The following is a 17,999-nucleotide window of genomic DNA, read 5'->3' as shown; positions in this document are numbered from 1 at the left end:
AAATAGAGTATGTGAAAGTAATTTGACAGTCATATCTTTCCCCCTAGGGAGTGTGTAATTTATTTTAGAGCAAAGTCCTTGCTCTAGTCTTCATTTTCAGATTCTTAGTATCCATTCAAATATTAAGGCAATAGTAGGCTCTCTATAAAGTTTTTTTAATAAATCTCCAATACAATGAAATTGATATCATGCTGAAAATTACTAGAAATGTGCACATTAGAAATTATCTCCATAAAAATCATCAAATTGTCAATGGTAAGTCAATTAGCATGGGTAATAATGATTTGTGCACTGTACCAATCTCATAAAATGGAAAAGAAAAGTTTGTATTCTACCCAAGTACAGGACTTTTCAGTCTCAAAATAATAGTCCTTTAACATGAGAATTTAAATAAACTAAAAAATTAATCTTAAAAGTTCAGAACTAAAGGCAAGGACATTCTCTCTGCCAATATATATTACAAAAGAGGTAGAATTAGAAACTCCTTTTAACAATATTTTAAATACAATTTACCAGAAATAGAAGTGAATGAAAAAAAATGTGGGTATCCATATACTGTTGTATAGAACATTTCAATTTTATTTCCCGCTTTCTACTTATTAGAAATTGCCCATCATTGTTAGAGATAAATGAATCATTTACATTAGTCAAAAACAGACCCTTTGCTAAAATTTTGACCAGGAATATTTTTCTAGAGAACTAAAATTAAAAATTAAGCATAGGCATATATTTCTTTTATTTAAATTTCTTAATATTAGCTGTAATTAAGGACAAAATTAATAAATAGAATTGCTTTCTGCCTTTCTACATTTTTTCAGCAAGTCTCCAAGTGTACCTGGAACATTAAAAAGCTAAAATAGTTCCTTTATTTTCAATTTCCTTGTAGAAATACCACTTTTCTTACTACCTTAGGAGTTAGCATCTTAGGCATGCTGAGTTCTCAAAAAACTTAAGTGGTAATCACAGATACAAATGAACTAAAGCTCACTCACTACTTTCTGATTATCTCTAGTATATAAGTTAGTCAGGAGAATTGAATAGTGCAGCTTCCTTACATATTGATGCCAATCAAATACATCTTAGAATACAGAATCATCTTTATAAAATTATGTTATAATAAAAAACATTATTCTGTGCACAAGTAGGCATATTAAATAGGATTTTTACAATGTTGACACATTTTAGCTTAAGACATTTGAATTTTTCCCCCCAGAATTGGCAATATTTTATTTTATTAATTAATTTATTATTGTTTCACTGTTTGTTTTCACTTTTGAGAGGGAGAGAGAGAGACAGAGTGTGAGCAGGTGAGAGCAGAGAGAGAGGCTGACACAAACTGAAGCAGGCTTCAGGCTCTGAGCTGTCAGAACAGAGCCTGACACGGGGCTTAAACTCATGAACTGTGAGATCATGTACCTGAGCAGAAGTCAGACGCTCAACCAACTGAGCCACCCAGGCATCCCTGAGAATTGGCAATTTTAGAGATCCAATAGCCTTTATTCTTTATATCCCTGAAGGATGCAAGATGCAGGACAGTGCCTAAGAAGATGAAATACTAAGTTGTCATTATTATATGTAATAGAATATACCCATCAGAATGACCAGTTGACTCTGTTTATCCAAAGTTTATACAATAGATTAATATCATGATGACCTGTACTCCCAATTTAGCTTTGAAAACTAAATGCTAAGCATAAATTATTTTTAAGTGTACAGAACTGGAAAATGACCCAAAATAATTCTTATTCTTGATGGTTGAAAATTAAGACTATTATCCTTCTCTGAAGAAATGGAGTTTAAAGGAGATATTAGGAGTCCCACAACAGGTGTCTGATTTTTTTTTTCTTTTTTGGAGATATACTTTGATGTTTTTGTCAATGGATTTTGATTCTTCCAAGCATAAATATCCTTTGATTACTTTAAAATTTCTTTGTTATATTAATGGGGCCTTTGGGAGGGCTACTTCATCCCAAATGATACTTTACACCAAAAAAAGAGAAAATAAAATCAATTAGAAAAATTATATCTCTATCTCTATCTATCTATCATCTATCTATCTATCTATATAAATTTTCAGCAATCACATTCAGATTTACAGTGCATATTCTGGTACTGTTAAATTTGCACAATTTCCTTCTCTTGCAATAAATTTTTATCAGATACTTTGTACCCAGTTGTACTCTTGTCTGAAACCTTCCAAAGTGCTGTTGTTGCCAAGGAAACCATTTCCTTATTATCTGTGCATTCAGCACTGTCTCACTGTCTGGCTCATTTTTCTCTTTTTTTTTTTTTTCACTCTTTCCATGACTCAACTGGAAATTTTATGTCATGTGTTAGTTAAAATAAAACACATTGCTTTCCTCCTCAGAGTACAATGCTCATTTAAAAGATGCAGAATGCATAATAAAATATTATTTTTTGTGTGAAAAAAAGAAGGAAACCAAAAAAAAAGACACTTTTTCATGCTTTTTTTTTTTCATGGTGAATGGTGTATGATGTCTTTGTTTTGATCTCCGAGCTATATATGAGTGCTATGAAAGTCTGAAACAAGTGCTCTTTGAGTAATTTTTAGCCCTGACTCTCTGCATATAGTGTAAGAAGGAAGACACAATAGTGTAGGAAAGGTGACAGAAACATGAAAGAGAACTTGGAAATGGTAAACTGGTTTAAGGTCAAATGTTTTATGAATACTTGTTGCCTGTTTAGTCTCTGACACCTTTCTCCACTCCCTAATTCTTAATTTGTATGCATATAATAAAATGTCTTTAATTGTTAATTAGAAAAAATGTATAGAGCTAAAAGAAAATTCCATAGTAACAGTGGGGAATTTTAACAAATGGCTTTCAGAACAATGAAAAAGAAAAAGAAGACAAAATAATCACTGAAGCTATGGATCTTACATGCATTCAATTTGTTTTGGTTTTTTTTGTTTTACTTAAATTTCTATCATAAATATTTATCAAATACCTGCTGTGTTCTAGGTAATATTTTCAGCTCTGTATTTAGTAATAAAATGATCAAGAACATAGACAACTACCTTGATTACATTAGGTTTCCATTCTATTGAAGAAAGATGAGAGATAAACAAATAAACAATTTACCAAATAAGATAATTTCAGATGATAAATGCTATGAAGAAATTAAGATCAAGTGACATGACAGTAAACAAGTATGTGGTGGTGGGCTACTGAATATATAAAATTCAGGAAATAATTATCTGAGGAGATAACATTTAAGCAGAGATGTTATGAATGTGGAAAATGAGCTAGACATCTTTAAGACAGAATACACTAAATATAAATGAGTAGGTATTTGAAAGCTTACATGAACACATTTTATGAACATGATCATGATATATTGGAGATATTACTCTAATGCAGCTGTCACACCATCTTACCTATGACCTCTTCCCTGCCAACCTCCCACAAACCTAGGACGAACCACTATTTCCTTATTGTTGTTTTGTTTGCTAGGACAGAAGTGGATGCACACATACTCAGTAGCCACTGACGTGCAGTTGTTATTCTCATCTTCTTCACATATGCTATAGAGATATTTTATGTCTCCAGAGCTATAAAGACTTATGCTTTTGAGGGGAAATTTACTACTAGCTTCTGCTTCGGTGTGATTAGGCTAAGCATAGCTCTATGCAATATGGAAAGTTGGATGGCTAACCACGTCCCTTCTGAATCAATATGTCTTCCCTGTTTTTAGTTCTCTTATTCTTCACTGCTAAATAAGCCTGTAAACCTTCGTTGCTTCTAGTTGTAGCTTCTCTTTAGTTACTCCTGTATTATTTGGTGTTGATAAAGTTTATAGGTAAGCTATAGAAAGTTATAGATAAGTTATAGATAAGTTATAGGAATTCCTGACCTGTGCCTCTCCCTCCATTTTTTGAAATGTATATAAGATGAAGTTTCTACCTGAGATGAAGTCAACTAATACTTAAGGAACTCAATGTTTTGGGAAAGAAATATTCAGGTCATACCAAGGGTCAAGTCAAAATATCAATATTTTTAAAAAGTGGCTGTCGTTTTAAAGTGGTCACTTCTTAAAAGTGGCTTTTGATAGTGATGAGGTTTTGGAGTGGTGGGCATCCAGAGCCAATGGCCAAGAAAGAACTCTTGAGACATGTTTGGTGCAAAAAGGTGATTTTATTAAAGTATGGGGACAGGACCTGTGGCAGAAAGAGCTGCCCTGGGACCATGAGGAGAGACTGGTTATATACTTGGGTGTTGGGGAGGTAAAGTTAAGGGCAAGTTTCCATAGGGATTTTCATATGCTAAAGAAGATTCACAGGATACTAAAGTCCTAGCTATTGTCAAGCTAAGGTTGTTTTTCCCTCTAGCAAAGCATTAACATTAAGACAGTAGGGAGTTCCTGGAGAAATGTTTTAGTCTGCCAGCCTCAAGTTATTTCTCAACGTGTTATCTGCCATTTCCTTCTGCCTTTATTTCCCACCTTGAATCTGTTTTTTTTGTTTGTTTGTTTTTTATAGGTGTTCTCTACATTTTTATGAGAAATGAACAGCACTTTCATTATAGAAAAAAAGGAGAAAATGTTAAAATTCGAAATGAAGAAGTTATCCATGGAATTCTTACATTGCTAAAAGAGAGAAGGCAAGAGCAACAAGATAAAAACATAAATAAAAACAAACACCAAGAGGTTGATATAGGTGGTGGTCGTCCACAATGTCTATTTCAGATGGCTGGTTTAACTGCTTTCCTAGGTTCTTGAGGTGAACACTTTCTGATGTAAAGGGAATGAATCCACGGTATGACTCAGACCCTGTTGTCTTCTTGCTCTCTGCTCTGTTTTCCCTCAATAGCACTTGGTTGAGAAGACTGACCTTTCAAAAGTTTTATCAGCAAAACTACACACTTTGATTCTTTGGCATAGTGAACTGAACAACAGCTGTCCCTCAAGTTTAGCATAGGTTCTTTTGTAGCAGGATTCTCACACAGACATATGGGACACTGAGGCTCTTCTTTCCAGGAAGCAGCTTTATTGTGCCAGCATAGGCTCAGCAGGCTAAGACCCCAAAAAGGTTGAGCCTGAGTGCAGTGGGGTGTAGACTTTTATGCAATTTCTATTTCTTTGTCTCCATATATGGTGACACATATAGTCTGACTGGACATAGCCCAAGTTACAGAGTTGTTTCAGAGCTATGCATACATGTATAGGAGTTGATTGGGCCATGTTGCATGTTGCCTTCCTTTGTTCTGAGAAGGCCTCCACCACATTCCTTAGGGAGGGCCTCTATCACACTTTGATGCTTGGCAGAATTGTACATTCCAGGGTGATCAAGTGTTGTTTACTGGCCATAAAGTCTCTTTTGTCTTTTTCAACTAATTCCAGCTTCTGACCTGCTCCTGAATCCTGAAATTCCCAAAGGCTGATGTCTGAAGAGGCATATTCTTTAACTTATACACAAACATCCACGTGTGCATCCTTATTGACAAACTGTGAACTTTGGAAGGAAATAAAAAGAAGGGCAACAGAAAGAGGGGGAAGGAGAAAATGAGGAATAGGAGTAGAAGAAAAGAGTCAGGTGGACAAAATGAAACATGGGTACACCTAAAATCAAACTGCTCTTTTGAAGTAGAATTTAGGTTATGATTTTGTGAATTTATCAAAAGGATAGTGATGAAGTTTTGGGGTGATGGTTCACGGGGTTTGGAGCTGACAGCCAAGAAAGAATTCTTGAAGACATCTTTGGTGCAAAAAGATGATTTTATTAAAGCACATGGACAGGACCCATGGGCATAAAGAGCTGCAGTGACTGGTTATATACCATGTAGTTGGGGACAAAAAGGCAAACAGGAAGTTGCCAAAGAAGATTCACAAGATGCTCCAGGCCTAGCTATTGTCAAGCTAAGGTTGTTTTTCCCACTAGCAAAACATTAACATTAAAACAGTAGGGAGCTCCTGGAGAAATGTTCTACTCTGTCAGCCTCAAGTATTTGTCAATGGGCTGCAGGTTTTTTTTTTTAACGTTTATTTTTATTTTTGAGACAGAGAGAGACAGAGCATGAATGGGGGAGGGGCAGAGAGAGAGGGAGACACAGAATCGGAAACAGGCTCCAGGCTCTGAACCATCAGCCCAGAGCCTGACGCAGGGCTCGAACTCACGGACCGCGAGATCGTGACCTGGCTGAAGTCGGACGCTTAACCGACTGCGCCACCCAGGCGCCCCAGGGCTGCAGGTTTTAAGGAAATTTAATGTTATCTGCCATTTCCTTCTTGCCTTTGTTCCCCATATCACTATGGAGGGGTGCTGTTGGGGTTCTAGGAAACTGAACCTATAGGTTTCTAGAGACTAGGCTATTGATAAGAATTGCTTTTTTCTTATAATTTACTAAGACATTTGTACTCTGATGGAGACTCATGTCCTGCATGACTGTGATCTGTACCACTTAACCATTTGTCTCCTTTCCTTCATTCTTGGGCAGCCAGCAGTGCCTGAGGAATATCACGCTTATCCCACGTGGGGGATGGGGCTGGGTGTGCTAGCCTGTACTTTGACCTTAGCCTGCCTTATGCTCCCTCATCAATGGACAAAAAGATAATAAAGGTTTTGCCTCTGTTTAGCTTTCAAAGTTTCATTTTTGTCTCCTCTGTTAAGACAAAATATAAACAGTATGCTCCCTTTGTCATTATTGGCATCAATTCCAACCAATTTCAGATTACATTGATTTTTTTTCATAATGAATAAATAAATCACTTTAGATTCTTCTAAATGCCAACTCTTACTTCTTAGGTGTTACCTTCTCCCTGTAGGGATTTTGTATAAAGGGGTAAAATTGAATAAATAAAATATCAAAAATACAGACTATAAAGTGACAGAAACTCCCCATTTTGACTTTGCCAAATTAGAACTTCATTAACATTATCACCTAGAACTCTACTAGTTCGGTTACTTCTGTCTTAGTGATTTTTTTCTGAGTGAATAAGTTCTTGTGAGTGGAAAAACTAAACCCACTTTTAAAAAGTTTTAGAAGATATTTGGCCTATAAAAAGCACATGATGCCTTTAGACTCAGGCATTGAAAAGCTAAGGAAAAGGCAATCTGCAGAGACAAGCATAATTATAAGTAAATAAATTGTAGGGCTTAATTGTGAACACCCTTTTACTGTGCTCAAGGGAATAAAGCTATTCTCATAGTCTATTTTAGACCTAGAGAGGAACTTTGAGAAAGGCCAGACAGACCTCTGTGCTGCTGGAGCCATTTTTAACTCAAGGGGATCAGAATAGGACTTATTTCCTAGAGTTATTATATAAATTAAAGGCACAAGGTTAGCTTTTGAAGTGTTCGTTGAAGTAGGTCACCAGCAGAAAAACATGAGTACTTTAGGCATATGAATTGGCACCATTGGTCTGTTTACGTTTATTGACAAAAAAAGAGGAAGAAGGAAGCAGAAGATGAAAGGAGACATGGGAGTTTATTTGTAAACTTTTCTTTTTATACTCAGAAATGAAGATAAATTTTCAATTCTATTTGTCAGTTATACCCCAATAAAGCTGGGGGGGGGGCCCAATTGTGCTGACTTAGAATTAGACCAAAGGCTATTGCATCAGTGTGCAGATTGTGTGCTGTTAGGAATGAGGGGATGGAAGGAGAGTTGGTACCAATGGGACAATAGCAAGGACGAAGAGAGAAGAGAGTGGAAGTAGGAAGAATTATGCTTTATGGTAATCAGATTTTTGCTATATGGCCTAACACCCAAATATCATTCTCCAGCTATTCTCATTGTTGATCTAACAAGGTTTTGAGTTTCTTTTTTTACAAAGCACTTAATGTGACACCTGACATGTAACAGACACTTAACAAATGGCAGCAAATATTGTTATCCATGTGTATTCTGGCCTCAGTGTTCAGATGCTACATCATACATGCATACCACCATTTAACCAGAATAAATGGAAACATCATTTCAGACTTATCCATACAACAGGTGCCTACTTAATAAAAGTACAGGTGATCTATTCTCCTCTGGAAATATAATAGTCTTTCCCCTCAGTTCAATCCTTTAATAATTAATTTCTACACATACATTTTCCTTTTCCCTTTCTTTCTCTCTCCCTCTCCCCACCCCCCTTCTCTTTTTGCCTTAGCTAACAGAAGAAGGACCTATATGAAAGCAGTCATTTGTAAATGGCTGTTTTCAATTTATTGTTGAAAACATCACTCAGATCCTCAGATGGTTACTGCATGATGCTTGTCTTGGGTAGCAGAGCAGAAATGATTTAATTTGAAAGCAAAGGAACTGTTCCCTGAGCTATCAGTAAACAAATTAATGGAAAACATTTCCTTCCTTTACTCTGCGGCAATCTATCTACTGCTTAGGACCTTCTAACACCTTGTTCCTTTCAGGTATGTGGATTGTGGCCTCTTTCACACCTTAATTACTTGACCTTTCTACTATTTGAAACCAGAACATATTTGTCAAAACTTTATAGATGTATTCTAATGGAATCTAGGTGGCCAGTGGGTCTGGACTTTAGAAGCTGAATGCTAGAACTTGAATAGTGATGTTAGAGAAAGTGCCCTGGGGCCAAGAAAAATTCATTTCAAAAGGAAAAATTCTAAGAGAGACAATTCAGAGCATATTTGTCAATATTCATTTTGACATTGAAAGTTATTTTTTGACCTATCTTTTGACAAAGCCTTGAACTTTAAGAGGAAAAACAGACCTATTTTTTTTATGTTTATTTATTTTTGGGACAGAGAGAGACAGTGTGAGAAGGGGACAGGCAGAAATAAAGGGAGACACAGAATCCAAAGCAGGCTCCAGGCTCTGAGCTGTCAGCACAGAGCCCGACTCAGGGCTCAAACCCACAAACCGCGAGATTGTGACCTGAGCTGAAGTGGGACGCTTAACTGACTGAGTCACCCAGGTGCCCCAAAACAGACCTAACTCTTAAATGCCATTGAGAAGTTTTGCCAAATTTCCTATCAGAGAACATTATTATTCATTACATGGTTTTTCACTATCATGTGTATGTTATGAACTAAAGAAAAGGAAGGGTCATTGTGGAAACCTGGCCTAAGGAAGCAGGATCGGTTTAAGAGTGACATCTGTTAAAAATGTAATTAAACGATTGTTCTCCTATAAAGCTGGGCTGGGCTAAGCTGGTCATCTAACATGGTTGCCTGAGTTATACAGAGATTTCATGGAATCTGTGCCCAGGGCATTCTGTGTTCTACAATCATTCACATTACTATGTGTCTATTTACCCAGAGCCAAAGGGAAGCCAAGTGTTCAGACTGATATGAAGCCTTAACGATTTCCTCTGTGTGATCTTTTCTAGCCTTTGCTTTAATATATATTTTTTTCCAGTGGGTAGGAAAGAGGCAGGGACCGAGCATGTGGCTGGATGAAAACAAGGTTCACTTAGTGTCTCTGTGTAAGAAGCTTCTAGAATCTCTGATAAGTAAGGGTAGGTCAGGGCAAATCTCCTCAGTGGGGTAACTTTTGGTCAATTCTGCAGCACTCTAGTAGCATAATATTAAAACCATAGAAGGTTGACAAGCAATATCTTTTGTCTCTTAACAACTACCCAATTTCACCTCTGCTTCCACTGGTCCAATTCTCTCTGATTAGCTGTTTCAGTGGCAAATGAAATAAAAATCCATGGTATTAACCTGTCATATTAAAAAACCCTTTTTGCTCTGGCGCATACATTTGGCACAGCTGTGCATTTTGCATTTAAATATCCCTCCACCAGTGGGCTGCTTGAAACTATTGCTTTTCTATGGGAAATTAAACAGGGAGCTGCTTAATGCTCCTTGTTAGTTTTTTAATAAAAGTGGAAGTGAGAAGCCAGCAGTACCGGGAGCAAATGTCTGCAGGACCCCATGGCTGTGCTAAAAGCAAAGAGGAGGAACCAAAATGCATATTACTTTAAACTGCCCCTGCACCGGTGGCTTTGCAATACCCACTCCACTGTGGACCTCTGAAATTGCCTCTCAAATGTTGTTTAGAGGTTATGTTAAATTGGGAGAGTCTTCTCCTGGGATCATTAGGCAGCTTTCAATTTGGTTTTCTAATAAAATATTGAAAGTTACAATGTAGAAACAAAGCCACAGCTATTGAATTTGTGTGGCTTTTGTGAATTAGGGAATCAAGAAGAGGACAACAAGAAATAGAGGAATGGAGAAGAGAGAGGGAGCAAAGAGATTGGGAGAACCAGATGCAGCTCTTTCAAGGAAGACACACACGCGCGCGCGCACACACACACACACACACACACAAGAGACTGAAGCAGAGACTGAAAGGAAGAGAAAAACAGAGAGCAAAACAGAGAGAGAGAGAGAATGGCCAAAACTCAGCGTTGGTGTCTGACATGGCATTAAACAGAAACAATTTATCTAGGCTGAGCCCTTAGTCTCATCAAATTCATTTCTGTGGCTAAATCCTAAACTTTCAGGGAAAATAATTCTGGATTGATCTAACTGCAGTATCCTTATTTCAATGCAGACCATGTCTGGTGGAGTGTTGCAGAGATTTGTAATTGTAAACATGAAATTAGTCATTAGCAGCGGTGTCCCAAAGCAATAAAGGTTTTATTTCTTTTTCTTCCTTACCTTCATCATTTCTATGCTAACATGCATACAATTAAATTTATTGAGATGACAAAACCTAATTATCCAATTTTAAAAATAGTGATATGAACTAACTTTAAAAAGTTTACTGTTCAACAGACATTGACAAACTTTCTGTATGAGGCCAGAGAATGGGTAAATCAGTCATGGAGTGTCAGACTCTTGGTTTCAGCTCAGGTCATGATTTCAGGGTTCATGAATTCCAGCCCCACACTGGGCTCGGCACTAACAGCACTGAGCCTACTTGGGATTCTCTGTCTCCCTCTCTCTCTGACTCTCCCCTGCTCTTGCTCTGTCTCTGTCTCTGTCTCTGTCTCAAAAATAAACCTAAAAAAAAAGCCAGAGAATATATAGGTTTTTGTGGCTATATGGTCTCTGTCTCAACTAGTCAACCCTGCAACATAGGGTAAAAGCTCCACAGACAATTGCCAAAACGGGTGCGTTTGTTTTCCAATAAAACTTTATTTACAAAAATAGGCATTAGGATGGATTTGGCACCAGGATCATGTCCCTGCTATGGAGCAACACTTTTTAAGTAATCCAGGAAACATGTACAATAAGCTTCCGGGGGAAACAAATGTCTGGTAGGGAAGCTTTTCCTTAGTTCTAACTCTTTCGCATAAGAGAACAAATGCCCTTAAATTTTCTGATATTGCAAAAACACTCATTTAGTATTCTCAGACTACTTATAGCTGCATTTGACACTAGTGTAAATTAATCTTCATCACCTCCTCAAAAGTCAATGTCCATGCTCTCATTCTAATTGGAAGAGTGATAACTTTGGTCGTTTATTTATCATTTTAATTTCTACCAATTTAATACTTCACTAACCTCCTTTGACTTTTTTTTTCTTTTTGTATTGTTTTTAAGCACACACTTCAGTTTTTTGGCCTGTGGTTTTAACTTATGTTTTCAGTAATGCTTTGATATAAGAAGTTCAAATAAAGTGTTTTTTTTTTAAGATTTCATTTTTTAAAGTAATCTCTACACCTTACATGGGGCTCAAACTCACAACCCTGAGATCAAGAGTTTCATGCTCCACTGACTGAGCCAGCCAGGTGCTCCTCAAATAACGTTTTTTTTTTAAATCCCACAAAACAGCATACATGAGATGTTCATAATTGGAGTGTGTATGATCATGGTACTTCATAATTAGGGGTTATAGTTAGAGACAATATCCCTTCACTCCTCAATCAGGAGGGAGCTCACAACTCCCAACTTCACTCCAAGGAGTGAAGGTTTGCACTCTACATCTAAAGTTCCAACTTTTAAGACTGCCACCTAAGAAATGTCCCCCCTAAAACATTTAGCTCTTAAAGCCAACAGAACTTGTATCCAGAGACCCACAGAGTATAGAAAACAAAAGAAATAGATCTTAATGGGTTCACAAAGACACTGTGGCTATCCTCCAAGGGTTCAGCCCAGAGAGAGCAAGCGCAATCCTATTTCCTAGTCTTTCCCTGAAAGAGGACTATTTACAGAATTTAAAAGCTGCTGCCTGAGGGTCAGGCTTCTAATTTAGCACACATCTAGGAGCTAATTGTGATCTCCCTGGAAACCAGGGAAGCCAGCAGACATCATTTTTGCCTTCTCATTCAAGCCCACTCCAAATAACTAATATCTACCTAGAAGGGATGTGTACACACGACCAGCACCCCAGCTTTTGTTGCTGCCACCCAAGGGACAGGCTTCTAGGTCATCTGGCTCTAACAGTCAATGGAACTTGCTTTCACAAGTCTTACAGGACTACAGCAAACAAAAAAGACTATTCATGGACACAAGAGCATGCCCCCACCCCAAAGATGCACCCAGACCCAGCACAGAGGTTAGGAGACAAAATAAACAAAGAAACAAAAAAACAAACAAAAAACCATCAGCTTGCCCCCAGGTGCTATGATCCTGCACTCTTGAACAGTAATAGGTGTTAGCACACCCTCAACACTGGAGGCCAGTAAGAAAAAAGATGGCTTGGATAATCACAAAGGTTTGAAATGTTTAGAATAGGCCAACATAGTCAGAAAGTAGATTGGTGGTTGCCTAGGTGTAGGGGTTGAGGTGGGCAGCATTGAAATATGACAGCTAGAGTATCAAGTTTCTTTTTGAGTTGATGAAAATGTTCTAGATTGATTGTGCTGGTGGTTGTACAACTCTGAATATATTAAAAATCCTTGAGTTATACATACACTTTAACTATGTGAATTTTATGGTAAATTGTACTTCAACAAAGCCCTTAAAAAAGAGAAATTGGAGTCATCTCTTCTAAACCCTCATTTCAGTAAGATATTTATTTTATACTTAAACATATGAACATATACAAATTTTATAATATTTTCTAGCATTTATTGAAGGACAACAATGTGTGACTTTTAAGTCTCTCTAAAGACAGATATTTGTTAAGAGAGAGAGGGAGAGAGACTGATGCTCTTACAACAAATTACTTCTAGGGAAAATTCCCTGCATACCTCATCACTTTAGCTACCTCTCTCACTTGGTTAATGCTTTGGGTAACAGGGGATAATGAAGAACCAGTTTTCAAATGACTGACAAAGTTTTGAGTTTAACTTAAAAGCTGAAAGTGAAATCTCATAGTTAAGCATTTCTCTGTATATTAGCCTAGACAGTGAACAAAGAGAAAAGCAGATGAAAGCAATTTTGATTGAGACCCAGAGTTTATAGAGAATGGAGAAGCCAGCCCACTCAGAGGGTCAAAGATCCTGAAGCCAGGGTCTCTTGCCTTTGGGCTTCCTATGGAAAAGACACCTCAGACCAGTAAACATGAAAAAATAAAATGTCCAGGGGAGTGTATTGGAAGGGGGTGAGCAAGAAAAAAGTATCAAAGAAGACAATTTTGAATAATTCATACAGATTTTGTTTTGGTTATCCTGACCAGAAATGAAGATCTACTTGATTGGAAGACAGAAAATCAGGTGACTTAATGTGACTCCTACAATTGACCAACTGATGACCAGAGAACTCAAAGGAATCATAGGTTTTGGGGTGATAAAAAGTTCTAGACAACTCTTCAATATACTTTTAACAATATCTCAGCCTCATTTTTTTCTGGTTATGTGATAAAGAGTTTATCTTATTTCTGTCTTCCTTTGTCTGGCCTTTTTGTATCTCCAGTGCATTTTAATGTTTCAACAGTTATGCCAATTTTATTCAAGGAACACAATTTCTAACCTGTATTAGTTCTCTATGTTTTCTGCCTTCTCCCTTCTCCCCAAGGTACCCACAGACTAGCAAACTTATGTACCCTTTATTTGATCTCCTTGCTAGTAATTTAGAATATGTTAGGATTTGCCAGGTTGTAATGTGGTATTCAAGTTGTCTAACTTGATATCATAGCAAGGTATGCACTAAGAGAATTTTGCAAATGAAATCTCTTAAAGACAAGATGATGACACATCACAATTTTCCTTTCCTAGTCGCAAGCACTACAATGCATGAGGTGGAAATTATTAATGTCTCAGGAAGACACAGTAACTCAAAACTGCTGCAGTGTAGTAAGGTGCTACAATTGGGGGGAAAAAGAAGAAAACTGCCAAAAGAGCGTCAGGGAAGTTGAAAAAATGATGAAGTCTGGAAATGCATTTATGAGTCACACTAGATGGCTTTTTATCAACTCACTTGTAGGAAAGTTGAAAAACAATGCTGAGATTCTGTTTGTTTTTTTCTCATTCCCTTTATCATTATTATTATTGAATAATAGTATAGTACAATTGAGTAATAATTCCAGCAGCAGATCTTTTTTTCCTTAAATGTAGGTCCTAATTTCATTAGGAATTACCTGATTTCAGGTCAGCCATTTTTCCTCACAGGCCAGCACACAACAGCAGTTGATGCCTGGTGGCTAACCTCCTGGTAACCACTGCAGCTTCATTTGATGATTAATTATTCACTGAGCACCTACAGTGCCCAGGGAAAGCCTCATGCTCTTGCTAGAGACTTGCAGCTTACTAGGCAAACGCTGACCAAATGAGGCAAACAAAAATGTGACACAAGTGTGACACATTTACAAATGTGCATTCTGGATCCTCCAAAGGGGAGCATATTTCCAAGATGGAATCATGGCCTGCATCATCTTAGAAATTTACCAAATCATTTGAAAATAAATATTTGTGTATGTAATTATGTAAATATACATATATAAAATTCAGAATTTAATATATGCGTGTGTATCCATTTATCTGCATCTCTATATAAATATGAAGTCCACAAAGGGAAAAAATATTTATAAGGTAAAATATTTTCAATCTTTGCTTATGATGAATGACAGAAAATTGGCATGGTGTTTTTGTGTGGCTTTTAAAACAATACCCAAGCATTAATACCATTTATAAATAAAAGTTGCCTAAAAACAGGGCAGAAGAAGATTTAATTGTGAAAATCTCAAACTGAAAGATAGAAATCTTCTGAGACTCTTGCTACAGGGCACACAATTAATACATGTGGCTAGGGATTCAGGGAAACTTAGTTCCAGTTTAGCACCTCATTCTCCAGACCAATTGTGGAATGCTTTGCCAATCTCTGAGGCATGAAGTCCCAGTTTTCTATATGGATTGTTTCAACAAGCCACCTTTGTGTCCTGCCTCTCTCAAACACGTGCTTACAAATATTTCAGAGAATCCTATGAATGTCACAGGCTGTACTAAGCTTTGACACTATTTCTACACTGCATATCAGTTTACCAATGAGAAAATGGGGGTGAGGGCAGTGTGTTGATCTTAAATTTAACAAATAAGTGTATGTTCATAAAGATAAGGCTGGAGAGCCCTTATTATTTCATCTTTAGCTGGGGTGATATTTTGTACCCCATTCTTATAAACTTAAATGTCTAAAGCTACTAGATTCATTGAGTTTTTTGAAAACTTGCCCTGTTTTTTCATTTTCTCATCTGTCAACATTACAAAATGTAAATGGCATGGCCATACAAAGAAAATCAAGAATTCTATTTAGTTTCTAAGTCCTAGAAGTCCTTCAAAAAAAAAGCTTATGCATACCTAAAAGCACTGATCAAAATTAAGTCTGCAGTCAAAACTAAATAAATATCAGCCAATGCATCTTAGTAATAAAGATTAGAAAAACCAGGAGATGCAATGAATGTGGTATGTGAGCCTTTGTATCTTTAGCAAGTAAAACAGCATCATTTGTGGAAAGCACTGCATTTACCTCCGCGGAACTGGAAAGGAGTAGCCACCTCGCCCTTATTTCAGGGAACTGTCATTTTTTTTAAGTCTTATGTGCTTTGGCCTAGACATATGTTAACTCATGGGCTAATATATTTGATTTTTATTTTGATATATCCATTCTTCTTCCTGAAGTGTTATTGAACCATCATGTTATTTTCCATATTCCCCAAATGTCTTCTAGTCGATACATTTTCTAGTAGTGTTGACAAATAAAATATAGAATCGCTAGATGACCTGAATTTCAGAGAAACAATAAATATTTTTTTAAATATAATATGTACCATGAAATATTTTTGGCATACTTATACTTAAAAAATCATTCATTGTTTATCTGAAATTCTAATTTAGCTGGGCATCTTGTAGTTTTATTTGCTAAGTCTGGCAATCCCTAAACATAGTAATTCTTTTAAAACTACATACACTTTTAAAGGAAATGTTTGTCTTAGCCAGACCTATCACTCCCTACTTATCTCTCCTGATTAATTATTAACAATAAGATCATTTGTACATAAATGATGAAAACAGTAATATTTGTTTCTGGCATTGTAGCCCCAAAGAACCAACTTTTTCACTTCCTATGGTGCAGATCTTTTTATCATGGAAACCATTGCCTTCTGTAGCTACAAAGTGCAGAGCCAGGAGTTCATCTGACCTCTTCACTAACCAGAGCCATCAATGCCTTTCCACTTCATTTATTTTCATTCCCTGAAGTAACAGCACAAATAGAAAAACTTCAGTAGAATAATTATGTGACAGTGGGTACAGAGGAAGGGGCCCAAAGTGACATGCTTTGGAGCATTAAAAATACTGTAATCAATGAGACTTTTTGCTCAGTGATGTGACTCATTTGTTTTTAAACATCTTGTGGCCACATATGGTCTTAAGACTGGAGACAGAATCATACAAGATTTTATAGAGGCTTGTGATTTTTCTCCCTTGGAAAAACTGTTTTTCACTAGTACTTGCTGATTTCTATCTATGTAAGTTTCTGATGATAAAGTCTCTTGCATTTGCCAAAAAATAAAAATAAAAAAAATAAAGCAAAAGACACTATTTTCCCAAGGTCCTTTTTCTTTGTTCTCAATGTCACCTGCCTAGATCTGTTTCCTTAATGCTTTGACCTATTTATTTACACAGAATGATCTTTAGCTTCAGTTTTCTCATTTGTAAAGTGAAGGAAACAGTAGTCACCTCTCTTAATTGTCATGAGTATTAAATGAGATGAATGTCAAAATTCTTAGCTTTGAACAGTAGCGTATTGTTTGACACTGGTTGGCTGAATACCTTCCCATCTGCTACTCTTACCAGTTTGCAACTTACTTATTGACATGCTTTCTGTATAATGTTAAATATGCAACTATCCAGCTTCTTGCCTTATCTGCTATAAGATAATTCTTATAGCAAGAATTATCTTGCTATAATTTCAATGTTATTATGCATTTGTCCTAAAGGACTTCATAGCTTGGGGGGGGACTGTTTTGCTTTGTTTTTGTGTTGTTAAACTTTACTAAACTGACCATCATTCATAAGTGTTCCATTACCAAATTTAATACACATTTAGATTTTCTTAACTGATAGAAACTTTTAAGTGGGATCAACCTGAACCTTGCTTGTTACCTTATTGTTCACAGCAATTAAGCACTTTCAAAGACCATCTCCACAAAGAAGATGTCTTTGGTCATATGTCTACACCAAAAACATAATCTAAGGATGGTGACTGGTTGAGAGGAACAATCATATTTATTATCAACAGTAAATCAATAATACAAAAGGTTAACTAATAGTACCACCACTCTCCTATAAAATGATAGCAAATCCATCATAGTAAGTAGCATCTTCAAAAATACAAGATTCTGATAACCTCTACAGCTAGGAAAAATGAATAAATACCTCAAAATTAGATATAATCTATTGAGTTTCATGTTATGTAATTTGTGAACTATGCAACATCAAGTTATGTGATGGGGTGGGGGGGAGCTAAAAGAGAAGACAGCTTAAAAAGAAGCTAGCTATTTCCCTAGAACACATTTACATTTTAAATAATTAACAGCAGTTTTCATTTTTTGAAGTTTAACTATCTCCTACAGTAGCCATGTTTTATGACTTCATGTGATTAACCTAAAACATATGTTACAATAACTGAAGAACATTAAAACTTAAATTTAAAAGTTATATTTACAAAGAAGTTGAACACAGGATCC

The 17,999-nt window shown here is 36.4% G+C and overlaps 2 long non-coding RNA genes across 11 annotated transcripts in view; one reads left to right on the top strand and one right to left on the bottom strand.

The window, feature by feature from the left end:
* The window catches only part of LOC102900328, a 57,670-nt gene extending 53,000 nt beyond the window's left edge, over window positions 1–4,670 (top strand). For all 6 annotated transcript variants that reach the window (XR_006583721.1, XR_006583720.1, XR_002161412.3 and 3 more), the window contains one exon: window positions 4,499–4,670. This is a non-coding gene — a long non-coding RNA (uncharacterized LOC102900328). The remainder of the gene's footprint in view (window positions 1–4,498) is intronic.
* LOC109502665 overlaps window positions 1–17,999 on the bottom strand; it is a 325,020-nt gene that overhangs the window by 1,142 nt on the left and 305,879 nt on the right. The window lies entirely within an intron of this gene.

The sequence above is a fragment of the Felis catus genome, chromosome C1 (assembly GCF_018350175.1).
Source record: "Felis catus isolate Fca126 chromosome C1, F.catus_Fca126_mat1.0, whole genome shotgun sequence".
Classification (NCBI taxonomy): Eukaryota; Metazoa; Chordata; class Mammalia; order Carnivora; family Felidae; genus Felis; species Felis catus.
This window is presented reverse-complemented; position numbering and strand designations above follow the sequence as displayed.